Raw genomic sequence first — 13,773 nt, forward strand, 5'->3', positions numbered from 1 at the left:
AAGAAAACTTGTAAGGGTTGGAGGGTGGGGCAGGATGTTGATGCCATTTCAAACAGTGATCTGAGAGAGCTGGTTTGAGGAGGGAAGTTCAAGGAGGCCCAGTGGAGAGAGGTAAGACAGTTGGCCATTTGGCTCTCATGGCTATTCCAGGTGTCGGAGCAGAGTAGATGTGTAACGATTGTAATCCTCTTCTTCTCAAACTGCCCTCCCCTCAAGACTCACGTCTCCAAAAACCAAGACTTTCAAATGGTCCAAAGACCCTCTCTCAGCTGACTCCATTTTCTCAGAGCTCAACCCCCCTCCTGACCGTCTCCTCCCTCCTTGTTATATTTATTTATTTATTATTATCATTGTTATCATTAGTATTATTTTGTCTAGCGAAGGTGGAAATTTATTGAAGAACAAGTACAGACTCCCACGTGGGGAGGGGAAAGGGTCCCCCCTCCTTGTTTTTCTTGAACAGAGACTGGCTGGCTCCCTCACATCCCTCAGGTCTCAACTCCACCATACCTTTCCCTGGTGTGGGGAGAAATTTGAGCCCCACCCCCACCCCCTGCAACTCACCCTGCCCCTTTATAACCCTTCCTAGCTTTGTTTGGCTCCAGGTGACACAGGTCACCCAGGAAGGCACTCTCTTTACATAGTTATCTTTTTTTTAATGTATTTTTTAAAAAATATTTTATTGATTTTTTACAGAGAGGAAGGGAGAGGGATAGAGAGTTAGAAACATCGATGAGAGAGAAACATTGATCAGCTGCCTCCTGCACACCTCCCTCCTGGGGATGTGCCCGCAACCAAGGTCCATGCCCTTGGCCGGAATCGAACCTGGGACGCTTCAGTCCGCAGGCCGACGCTCTATCCACTGAGCCGAACCGGTTAGGGCTACATAGTTCTCTTGTTGAGCGTCGTCTCCCTGAACCAGTAAACTCGGAGGCCAGGGATGATTGTCTGTTGGGTTCGCTGCAGTGTCCCCAGTGCTTAGAACAGCACTGGGTGCACCTTAGGCACGCTATAGAGGTTTGCCCAGTGAATTTTTGTTGGGGTCCAGCCCCAGCAGGTCCAGGGGTTCCCAAAGGTGTGGACAGAGTCGGCGAAAAATGAAGGAATGACACGGAGACAGCGTTCAGTTGATCAGCAGCCTAGCCAGGATCTCTAGCCCGGATCTCCAGCTAAGTTCTGTCTAGGATGTCCAGCCAAGTTCTGTTTAGGATCTCCAGCCAGGTTCTGTAGCCAGGTTCTGTCACTAGGTTCTGTGTAGGTTCTCTAGCTAGGTTCTGTCCAGGTTCTCTTGCCATGTTCTCTCGCTAGGTTCTCCAGATTCTCCAGCCAGGTTCTGTGTTTTATTGTCTTGTTACATCTGTATTTATACCAATTAATTTTAATCCTATCAGTTTCTATTCCAAAGGTTAAGGCATTTCTTATCTCCATTCCAGGGAGTAAAGATTATGTAGCTTAAGCGTGATTGTTCTTAGTTAAAGTGATTAACTACCCCCCTGGCACTTAGTTAAGGGGTTTTATTCCCTCCCTAACTTCAGGAAAAAATCCCTACTTGGGGAAACAACCTTTCTCAGAGAGGTGACCTTGGTTAAAACACATAGCGCCAAGAAGGGGAGCAAACATATTAAGAACAGTATGCCCTTGAGACATATGCTGTGCAGATCTTACTTCCCTGCAGCGACTGTGTCAAGCAGCAAGGATGGACCGGCTTCCGGCACATTTTTATTATGTATTTACTGAAAGAGTCCAAGATACTGTTAGGGGTGAGAAACGTAGCCCCTACCATTTTCTCCCTCCTGGGTGTTTGTGGGGGTGCTGAGCCTCAGTTTCCCCAGCCCTAAAATGGGATCTGCAGTCGCCATTCCTATGCTGGCCACGTGAGCTCGGTGCCCTTGGGTGTAATCCTTAAGCCAATCCCATGGGCACGGCTCAGACTGAGTTTGGCCTCCAGCCAGGCCCCTGCGGGCCACCCTTTCTGATCCCATCAGGCCCCGCCCCCGGTGGGTGGAGCCACGGCCGGGCCAGCACGTGTAAAAGTTCGCGGCCAGTCCCTGCAGTCATTCACTTGAGCATCTCCACCCGAGCGCACACACCTCGCGCGCCTTCCACCCGCCAGCCCGCCGGATCGGCCGCACCGCGACCCATGTCCCGCCGCAAGGCCGGCTGCATGCCCCGCCGAGTAGCCCCCGAGCCCGCAGCCCACACCGACGATGAGACGGAGATGGGGGACCTGGTCATCGATGTGAAGCCCGAGCCGCATCCTCAGCCCCTACAGGCCGCGGGGCTGCAGCGGGGTTCCCCAAAGGAAGTGCCCGCGCCCAGCCGCCTCGAGGGCGCACCCGGCTCCTGCCCTACCCTGGTGCCCGCCGTCGGTCCCCTCCTCGCCCTCGGCTTGCAGAACCAGCCGGCGCCGTGGACTTCTCTGGTCCCTCATCCTCACGACCGCCAGCCCCGGACTGACAGACACCCAGACAGGTTGCTCTGCGGCCTCTGCCTGCGGACCTTCCCGCTGGAGGCCATGGCGGCTTTCAGGAACCACAAGCAGCAGGGCTGTCAGCCCCCTCCAGGCCCCAGCCCTGGCCCGGACTCAGAACTTGAGAACCCGAAGGCCTTGACTTGCCTCCGCTGTGGCCGACGGTTCACCGAGGCCTGGGAACTGCTGCGCCATGCCCAGTGGGACCACGGACTGTCCATCTACCGGACGGAATCCGAGGCCCCAGAGACCCCGCTGCTGGGCCTGGCCGAGGTGGCTGCAGCCATGCCAGCAGCGGTGGTGGGGCAGGAAGTGGAGGCCAAGGGCTCCCGGGCGCACAGCCTCCCCCGGCGGAGCCCCACCTGCTCTGTGTGCATGAAGACCCTCAGCTCCTTCAGCAACCTCAAGGTGCACATGCGCTCGCACACGGGCGAGCGGCCCTACGCCTGTGACCAGTGTTCTTACGCCTGTGCCCAGAGCAGCAAGCTCAACCGCCACAAGAAGACCCACCAGCGGCTGCAGCCTCAGAGCCGGGACACGGCCAAGGCCAGTCAGGAACAGGCCTCAGCTGCCCCTCCGGAGCCAGCTGCCCCAGCCAGGGCTCTCCTGTGCAGCCGTGAAGGGGCTGGAGCTGCCGACACAGTAGGCGTGCAGGAACCTGGGGTTCCAGGTGGTGGAGCTCAGGCTGGTCCTGGTGGGGACGGTTGCGGCGTCGCCATCAAGGAAGAGAGAATCAGCTCTGCCCAGATCCCAGAGAAGTTGCCTAAGAAGATTCCAAAGACAGCGGGCAAGCGCCACGGGCCCGGGGGCAGCTGTGAGTTCTGCGGGAAACGTTTCACCCACAGCAGCAACCTGACTGTGCACCGGCGCTCACACACCGGGGAGCGGCCCTATACTTGCGAGCTCTGCCCCTATGCCTGTGCCCAGAGCAGCAAGCTGAACCGCCACCGCCGCGTACACGGCCTGGGGCCCGGCGGGGCCCGCTTTGAGTGCCCCCACTGCCGCGTGCCCTTCGGCCTGCAGGCCACCCTGGACAAACACCTGCGGCAGACGCACCGCCAAGCAGGCGGGGAGGCCTGAGTGGCAGGAATGCCCTTCCCCCCTGCCGTCCCTGGTACCACTGCTCATGTATCTGTTGATCATGTCCTGCTGGGAATAAATCCTCCCTCCCTCCCTCTAGTTTGTAAAATATTAAAAAAAATAAAAAAATAAAAAAATAAAAGCAAAACCTTTTTATCTGCGAAAGACACTGTCAAGAGAATAAAAAAAGCCCAGACTGCAAAGACATAGCTGATAAAAGACCGTTATCTAAAATATACACAAAGGCCGAAACCGGTTTGGCTCAGTGGATAGAGCGTCGGCCTGCGGACTGAAAGGTCCCAGGTTCGATTCCGGTCAAGGGCATGTACCTGGGTTGCAGGCATATCCCCAGTGGGATATGTGTAGGAGGCAGCTGATCGATGTTTCTCTCTCATCGATGTTTCTGACTCTCTATCTCTCTCCCTTCCTCTCTGTAAAAAATCAATAAAATATATTTAAAAAAAATAAAAAATAAAATAAAATATACACAAAGCTCTTAAAACTCAACCGGAAGACAAGCAATCTAATTAAAAAATCGGGGAACAGATCTGAACTGACATCTCATCAAGGAAAATATGCAAATGACAAATAAGCATACGAAAAGATGTTTGACATCATATCCCGTTAGAAAATGGCAGATTAAAACAATTATAAGATACACGATGCATCTATTACAGTGGCCCAAATCCAAAATAGTACCAGCACCAAATGCTGATGAGAACATGGGGCAACAGGAATTCTCACTTGTTGCTAGCGGAAATGCAAATGGTACAGCCACTTGGGAAGACAGTTTAGTGGCTTATAAAACAACTCACACTTTCATTATATGACCAAGCAATTGCACTTGGTGGTGCTTACCCAAAGGTCTTGAAAAGTTATGTTCACACAAAAAAAATCATGCATGAATGTTTCCACAAGTTTTATTTATAATTGCCAAAACATGGAAGCAACCAAGGTGCCCTCCAGGGTAAACAATGTGGGTTACATCCAGACAATGGAGTATTATTCAGTGCTAAAAATAAATGAGCTATTAATCCATGAAAAGGCAAGAAGAAATCTTAACTACTTATCATCATGTGAAGGAAACCAATTTGAAAATATACATACTTTACCATTTCAACTACATGACCCTAGAAAAGGCGAAACGGTGGAGACGGAAAAGAAGATTAAAGTTTGCCAATGGTTAGAGAGGAAGGAAAAATAAATAAGCAATGTACAGAGGATTTTTAGGGCAGGAAAGCCAGACTGTATGATACTATGATGATAGATACATGTCATTATACATTCATCAAAACCCATAGAATACACCGCACTAAGAGCGAATCCCAATGTAAACTGTGGATTTGGGGTGATGATGTGTCATTGTAGGTTCATTGATTGTAACAAAGCTACCACTCCGGTGGAATATGCTGGCCCTGGGGGAGGCTGTGGATGTTTGAGAGCAGAGGGTATGTGTAAAGTCTGTGTGTCTTCCTCTCAAATTTATTGTAAACCTAAAATGACTTTAACGAAATAAACTTTATTGTTTCTTTTAAAAAGCAAAAAAAAAAAAAATTTTCTATATGTGACACGGCACCAGAGTTAAGTTAGGGTTTTTCAAAATGCTGACACGCCGAGCTCAAAAGTTTCACCATCACTGGTCTAGGCCGCGGTCAGGACTTTTGGCTTCTATTCTGGGCCACATGGGAGGGTTCTGAGCTGAAGCGTGATGCGAGCGAGCTGACTGAGGTTGCCCAGGATCCCTCTGGATGTGGAAACAGATTTTAGCAGGGCAAGGGGGAAGGCAGGCTGGAGACCAGTGAGAAGGTACAGTGATGGCCCTGGCAAGAGACGACGCTGGCTGGAACCAGCAGGGGGGTAGCGGTGGAGGGGGTGAGAAGTGATGGGATTTCTGGATCTAGCTTGACTATTGAACAAACAGGATTTGTTGACATGCACGTTGGCAAATTGCATGGGGGATGTGAGACAAAGGGGTCAAAGAGCACCAAGGATTTTGGCCTGAGCAAGTAGAATCTACTAAGATGACCAGGGGTTGGGTGCAGGTTTGGAGAATTTTAAAAAATATTTTTGTTGATTTTTGAAAGAGAGAGAGAGAGAGAGAGAAGCATTGGTGTGAGAGTGAAACACCAACCGGCTGCCTCCCACAAGCCCCTACCAGGCATTGAGCCCACAACCGGGTCACGTGCCTCAACCAGGAATGCAGCCAGCAACCCCTTGGTGCTCAGGACGATGCCCAACAACTGAGCCACACTGGCCAGGGCTTGAGGAGAATATTGAGGTTAAGTTTTGAACTTATTGAGCTTAAGATGCCTATTTAGACGTGCAAGTGGAGATCCTGTTTGGATAGTTGCATATACACATCTGGACTTCAGTGAGTGATCTAGGAGAGTGAGATCAACTTAGGAGGCATCAGTGTCCAATGCAAATACAATATCAGGCACAAATAAGTATCACATGTGTAATTTTTTATTTTCTAGTAACCACACTTTGGTTTTTTAAAATATATTTTCATTGATTTCAGAGAGGAAGGGAGAGGGAGAGAAGATAGAAACATCAATGATGAGAGAGAATCATTGATTGGCTGCCTCCTGCACGCTCCCTACTGGGGATCTAGCCCGAAACCTGGGCATCTGCCCTTGACCGGAATTGAACCCAGGACCCTTGAATCCACAGGCCAACGCTCTATCCACTGAGCCAAACCGGCTAGGGCTCTATAGCCACAGTTTTAAAAAAGTAAGTTCTTATTGGTTTTTAAGAGAGAAAGGGAGAGGGATAGAGAATTGGAAACATCAATGAGAGAAAAACATCGATCAGCTGCCTCCTGCACGCCCCCTACTGGGGAATGAGCCCACAACCCAGGTATGTGCCCTGACGGGAAATCGAACCAGGGACCTCCTGGTTCATGGGTTGATGCTCAACCACTAAGCCGCTCCAGCCAGGCTCTAGTAGCCACATTTTTTAAAAGGTAGACAGAGCAGATGAAATTAATTTTAATGTATTTTCTTTAACCCCATACCTAAAATACTGCCATTTGAACATGCCACCAATATAAAAATGATTTATTAATATTATACAATTATCTTTTTTCATACCACGTCTTTGAAACCTAGCATCCATTTTAGATGAACCGCACATCTCAGTTCAGACTAACCCATTTCAAGTGCTCAGTAGCCATGTGTGGCTCCTGGCTGACATATTGAAGAGTGCAGGTCTAGGTAATCCTATATAATAAAAGGCTAATATGCAAATCGACCAAACGGGGAAACGACCGGTCGCCATAATGTGCACTGACCACCAGGGGGCAGACACTCAACACAGGAGCTGCCCCCTGGTGGTCAGTGCGCTCCCACAGGGGGAGCAGCACCAAGCCAGAAGCCGGGCTCACGGAAGCCAGATGCAGGACTTCCCAGGCCATGGGTTTGCCCAGTGGACCCTGAGGAAGACCTGGCCTTGGTACTCCTGGTGAATGAAAGAGAGTTTCCTAGTCCCTCCTGTTTGAAGCTGCAGATGGGATGCTGAATGCCTCCCACGGAGCTCTCTCTCTCCTCAGATGGGCCTCTGCTGGAAGAGCTGGTGACTCTTAGGAGGAAGGTGACCAAGAAACTCAAGACGGCGTTAAGGTCGTATGAACTAAAAGGTGCAGCATCCCTCTCCACCAAGTCCCCTCCTCGTTATCACACCATCCCCTTCTCTCATCTTTTCTCCCACACCCCTTCCTTCCCTCCCCTCCGACTCAGCCTTCCCTGCCCCTCGCTAATATTCCTTCCTCTTCTTCCCCAGATTCATGTCTCCCTCCCTCTCCTGGTTCCTTTCCTTGATCAGATTCTCAAATTGCTGTCCCAGCTTATCTCACCTCAGCTCTTTTCTCTTGCAGCCTGTGATCGGAAAATTTGCCGTGAGTCCTGGTAGATGTACTGTCTATCCCTCCCTTCTCTACCCATCTATGTCTCTTTGTCTCCCACAAATCAAGCCCCACTATCACACCTCCTTCATCTAGTGCAGTGGTTCTCAACCTTCCTAATGCCGCGACCCTTTAATACAGCTCCTCATGTTGTGGTGACCCCCAATTTCATTGTTACAGATTGAACATCATTAAAGCATAGTGATTCATCACAAAAACAATATGTAATTAGATATGTGTTTTCCGATGGTCTTAGGCGACCCCTGTGAAAGGGTCGTTAGACCCCCCCAAAGGGGTCGCGACCCACAGGTTGAGAACCGCTGATCTAGTGGGTCCAAAGTTCTAATGCTCATGGATATCTGATTTTTGAGGGCTTATGAAAGTTGCAACCTGCAAAAAAAAAAGTGAATGTTAGACAGGATAGGAGAGCCTATGTCCTAGTAACAAACCCCGAATGCCAGTGGTTTAACGAAAGAAAGGTTACGTTCTCTTTTACTCAAATTCCACCGAGAGTTGAGCAGTTCTTCCAAGTGCTGACTCAGGGATCCAGGCTGCACCCGGGTTGTGCCTTCTCAACAAGCTTCAAAAAACAGAGAAAGAATAGGGAATTCCGCAGGAACTTTGATAGCCAAGCCTGGGAATTGGCGCTGCATTCCTCTGCCCACTTTCCATTGGCCAGAACTCAGTCACATGTTTTCAACCTACTGCAAAGAATCCTGGGAAATGTAGTCTTCCCGTGTGGCAGGAAGCTGAGGAGACAGATGAGTGAGCATCCAGCCGGTCTATGCCACAGGTGGCTGCAAAATAGGAATAGAGATGTGAAAGCATGCCTTTGTAGATGTTTAATTAAACATGTGTTTAATTTTAATTAATTAAATGTCTGCAAACAGAGCGTTGGGTTAACGCAGTGGTTCTCAACCTTCTGGCCCTTTAAATACAGTTCCTCATGTTGTGACCCAACCATAAAATTATTTTCGTTGCTACTTCATAACTGTAATGTTGCTACTGTTATGAATTGTAATGTAAATATCTGATATGCAGGATGGTCTTAGGCGACCCCTGTGAAAGGGTCGTTCGACCGCCAAAGGGGTCGCGACCCACAGGTTGAGAACTGCTGGTAACGGAAGAGCTGCAACTTAATTGAACTCTTCCATCAACTTGGATATTTTTTATAAATACCAGTATATACAAATCATTTTGAAGGTAAATCGTCAGTGCATCTTGCTCAGCTTGCTCTGCTGCACATGGGACCCCCAAATTCACGAGAGCCAAGGGACTCCATATCCTCTTTCCCCTTCTGTCTTCCCACCCCGTGCCAATTGTCTCATAGCTGCCCTCATCCCACTTCTCCCTTCCCCCTTGTCCAGACATGCTGAAAGAAGAGGTCTTGGACTGTGTTCATTGCCTGAAGACCAGTCCCACATGCATTAAAAAGAATAACTGTTTCGGTAAGCTCTTGTGGGCGGTGGGAGACATGAGAGAGGTCAGCCGGCCCCAGTGGATATGGGTTTTGAGGTCTCCCACGTGCAGCCTTGAATTCTGCCCTGAACCTGCTTACAGTGAGGCCCAGAGGTGCTTCCACATTCTGAAGTTCATTTTCCCCTGCAGTTAGATGGGAAGATTCCTCTGTAACTTGACCGTGCATCTAATAGCAGGATGGCGGGTGCAAAAAGATATTTTATTTTTATTTTTTTAAATATATTTTTATTGACTTCAGAGAGAAAGGAAGAGGGAGAGAGAGATAGAAACATCAATGATGAGAGAGAATCATTGATGGGCTGCCTCCCGCAAGCCCCCCAGTGGGGATTGAGCCCGCAACCCGGGCATGCGTCCTGACCAGGAATTGAACCTGGGACCCTTCAGTCCGCAGGCGGACACTCTATCCACTGAGCCAAACCCTCTAGGTCTGGGCTTTTATTTTGAATGAGAGATGAGCCATGGGAGGGCTCTGAGCAGAAGAGGGACGTGAGTGGACTTGGGGGTTAACAGGCGCCCCTGGCGGCCACGCGGGGAACTGCAGGGAGGAGAAGCCAGGATCCTGGGATGGGGAGGGTGCGGCTAGACCAGGTCAGGAGCCCAGGAGGAGGTTCAGATACTGGATATACTTTGAAGGTCGAGCCAAGAGTCTTTGCTGACAGGACGAGAGGGTGCGAGTGGGAGGTGCAGAATCGGACTCCCAAGGCCACCCTCAGAGCCGCCCGCTAAGATGCAGGCTTCCTTCTTCTCAGGGGATTGTCAGCATTTTGCATTCCCCTGTCATGTTCTTGGCAAAGGAGCGACCCAAGTCCCCCTCCCACCCTGGCCCCCATCCAATGAGATGCATTGAGCACTGGGGTCTTCGCTGGCTCTTCCAGGAGCGAGGGGGTGGGGAGCGGGCAGGGGTGAGTTCACACTGGGATCCCGAGCCCCTTGGAAGGTGCCTGGGACACAGAGTTCAGGGAATGGATGAATGAAGGGTGAGGCCCCGGGAGAGGCCGAGGGCCAGGAGGTGGGAAGGAGGCCCAGGTTGCTGAGTGAGCAGTGGGTGAGATCAAGGTCAGGGCAGGGTGGCAACGGAGGTTCGGGCCGTCAGTCGACAGGCAGCCCCGCACGGCCCTGCGGTACGACAGAGCGAGCGGACACCCGCGGACACAGGCCCGGCTCGGCATCATCGTTTCCGTGTGTCTGGCCGTCTTTGTCTTTGGGGTCATCGTGGCTTCGTGAGTCATCCCTGCCCGCACCCCAAGCCCCCAAAGGCCCCACTGGGCCCCTCAAAGTGGCAATGCCCTCGAGGGTCACGGTGTCCTTTGGGAATCTCCCCGGTCACTTTCTCTCTCTGTCTATTTGTTTCCCTCTCTCTCTCTCCCTCTTTTTTCTTCTCTGCTTTCCTCTTTCTCTCTCGATCTTCCCTCCCTACACCTCTGAGCATTTCTCCCTGCCCGTCTGCTTGGCCCCCGTTCCGTCCCCTCTCCAGTCTCTCGCTGTTCCTCACCCTCCTTTCTCGGACACCTCTGTTTCTTCATGCTCAATTTTATTTTATTTATTTTTTTAAATGTATTTTTATTGATTTCAGAGAGAGGGAGAAGGAGAGATAGAAACATCAATGATGAGAGAGAATCATTGATTGGCTGCCTCCTGCACGCCCCCCACTGGGGATTGAGCCCACAACCCGGACATGTGCCCTTGTCCAGGATCGAACCTGGGACCCTTCAGTCCACAGGCTGACGCTCTATCTACTGAGCCAAACCCGGCTAGACAGGGCCATGCTCAATTTTAGACACTCCCAGTGCCTCCCTCTGGGAGTGGGGGTGAGTGTTGAATCGGCACTGAGCACATGAATGTCCGCTGTAATGTGAGCTCACTGGTGTGTCCCCTTCTCCCCCTCCCTCTGTGAGACTGTCTCTGCCTCTTCCCCTGGGCTTTCTCCGCCCCTCCTCTGTCCCAGGCCCAGGCCTGCCCTCCCTCCTTTCTCCCCCTCCCCCCCCCCCACCGGCCCCAGATTGAATTGGTGTCTCTGTTCCTCTCTGCCCGTCTCTGCGGGTCTCTCCTGGCTCCGGGTCTGTTTCCGACTCCCGCCCCGCGGGGGCCGGAGAACCCTCCCGGTCTGCCAGCCCCGCTCTGCTGCTTCAAATCTCTCTCTCTGCTGCCGCCTCCTTTCCTCTCCCATCTTCCCTCCTTTTCTACCGCCCTTCACCCAGCTCCCCCCCCCATTCCCCCAAGTTGTGACCCCTCTCCCTGGTCTTTCACTGGGTCTTCAAATCTTCTCCCCCCCTCCCATCTCTGTCTTGAGTTCCGTTTTCTGTCTCCCCTCAGCCTCCTGCCCAGCTTCCATCTCCCCTCTCAGTCTCTCCCCGGCTCTCCTCCCCACTGTCTCCTTGGGTATTCGTTTCCTGTCGCTGCTGTAACTAATGACCATATCCTGGGTGGCTTAAGGCAACAAAGGTATTTCTCTTAGAACTCCGGTCAGAAGCCCCCAATCAAGGGGTTGGCAGGTGGGGGGTCCCTTGTGGAGGTTCCCCCGGCCTCCTACCTTTGGTGGCTGCTAGCATCTTGGCTCTTGGCTTTCCTCCCATCTCTGCCTCGGCCTTCACTTGGCTGTTCCCTCTGCCTGGGTCTCAGATCTCCTTGTTGTTGTTGTGTTGTGTTGTGTTGTTTGTGTGTTTTCCTTTCTCTCTCTCATAAGAACACCAGCCTTTGAATGGAGGGCCCAGCCTACACCCAGAATGCTCTCATGTGACCTTAACGTAATTACATCTGCAAAGACCCTTATTTCCAAAAAGGTCACATGGCCCTAACCGGTTTGATAGAGCGTCAGCCTGCGGACTCAAGGGTCCCAGGTTCGATTCCGGTCAGGGGCATGTACCTTGGTTTCGGGCACATCCCCTGTGGGGAGTGTGCAGGAGGCAGCTGATCAATGTTTCTCTCTCATCGATGTTTCTAACTCTCTATCCCTCTCCCTTCCTCTCTGTAAGAAATCAATAAAATATATATTTTTAAAAAAAGGTCACATGCATGAACACGGGAGTGAGGGGGTGGGAGGGGTTAGGGCTTGGACGTATCTTTGGGGGGAACACAGTTCCACCTACGACACCTGCTTCTCTCTCTCCCTCATTTCTCTGTCTTCCCCTTCTCTGTGTCTCTCTCCCTGTCTCCCCATCTTCTTCCACTCTGTGTCCACATTTTACCCTCAGTCCCAGTCCCAACCTTTCGCTCCTCATGAGCCAACACTGATTGGCCGAGCACCCTGCAAATCTGCCCAGAGACCCAGATGTCATTGGCTAAGTCAAATAAGGCCGATGATTGGCAGGAAGATATTTGGGGGGGGGGTTGGGGGGGGCATCAGTTGACATAGAGGGGCCTGCAGTCCTCTTTCTAACCCCCACGCCTTTTCTCTCCGACCAGGGCCGTTACTTACAGGCATAACCGGAAACTCCTGCTGCAGTAGGGGGGTGGTTTGGGGTTTGTAAGGGGAAAAGAAAAGAAATTTAATAAAGTCTGTGACAGATTTCTCAATGGCTCCATCCGTTACTGGAGGACCCTGCCCATAACGATCCAGCTCTGGACACCAACTTTCTTTTTTATTTATCTATATTTTTTAAAATTGATTTCAGAGAGGGAGGGAGAGGAAGAGAAACATCAATGATGAGAGAGAATCATTGATGGGCTGCCTCCTGCACACCCCCTACTGGGGATGGAACCCGCAACCCAGGCATGTGCCCTTGACCGGAATCAAACTCGGGACCCTTTAGTCCACAGGTGGATGCTCTACCCACTGAACCAAACCAGCTAGGGCTGGACACCAACCTTCAAGAGGGATGGACAACCTGCAGGGAGAGTTTGAAGGGACAACCATTCCTATTTGGGGGGAGCGGGTGACAACGCATGCAAAAGTGAGGTGACACCATGGTGGGACCGGAAAGGCCAGTCGGGCCGAGGTCAGCGTGGAAAACCCCCTTTCCCTCCCGATCTGAGCTCTTCGCTGTTCACCCTCTGTTGTTCCTGAATAGACTCAGGTGCATTTTCATGGAAATCTTTTGCTGCCTCAACTCCTGCAACTCACTGACCCAAAGCAGAAAGCAAATGGATTTGGGTCACATGGTACCCTCCTGCTTCCGAACCTGCTGGCAGAACTGTTGCTCTCTCATTCAGGATTTAGATCATGAAGATGCTTGATGGGAGGGACTAATTGATTTTTTTAAAAAGCAAGCCATGGCTGTTGTATGTCAGTGGTTAGAGCATCGGCCTGCATATCTAAGGGTCTTGGGTTTGATTCCCGTTCAAGGGCATGTACCTGGGTTGCAGGTTTGATCCCCAGCCCTGGTTGGAGCACGTTCAGGAGGCAACCAATCAATGTGTCTCTCTCTCATTGATGTTTCTCTCTCTCTTTCTCTCCTACTTTTTCTCTTTCCCTCTCCCTTCCTCTATTCCATTGTCTCTAAAAAAATCAATGGAAAAATATCCTCAGGCCCAGCCGGTGTGGCTCAGTGGTTGAGCATTGACCCATAAACCAAGAGGTCACCCGTTGATTCCTGGTCAGGACATATGTCTGGGTTTTGAGCTCGATCCCCAGTAGGCAGGAGGCAGCCAATCAATGATTCTCTCTCATCGCGATGTTTCTATCACTCTATCCCTCTCCCTTTCCCTCTCTCTAAAATCAATAAAAAACATATGTTAAAAAATACCCTTGGGCGAGTATTCACCAAAAAAGAAGGGGAGGGGGCAGAATTTAGCTGAAGATTCCGTGCCCAGCACAGTGTTTGGCCCAAAGCAGGCACTCAGCAAATATTTGTTTGAGTTAAATGAAGGGTAAGTATTTGTGCGTGGGCGGGGGGGGGGGGGGGGG

At 51.1% G+C, this 13,773-nt stretch overlaps 1 pseudogene; it reads left to right on the top strand.

The window, feature by feature from the left end:
* Positions 1-2,081: 2,081 nt before the first annotated feature.
* LOC102440055 lies at positions 2,082-3,643 on the top strand (annotated as a pseudogene).
* The last annotated feature ends 10,130 nt before the right edge of the window (positions 3,644-13,773 follow it).

Source organism: Myotis lucifugus, unplaced genomic scaffold (assembly GCF_000147115.1).
Source record: "Myotis lucifugus unplaced genomic scaffold, Myoluc2.0 scaffold_916, whole genome shotgun sequence".
In the NCBI taxonomy this organism is placed as follows: Eukaryota; Metazoa; Chordata; class Mammalia; order Chiroptera; family Vespertilionidae; genus Myotis; species Myotis lucifugus.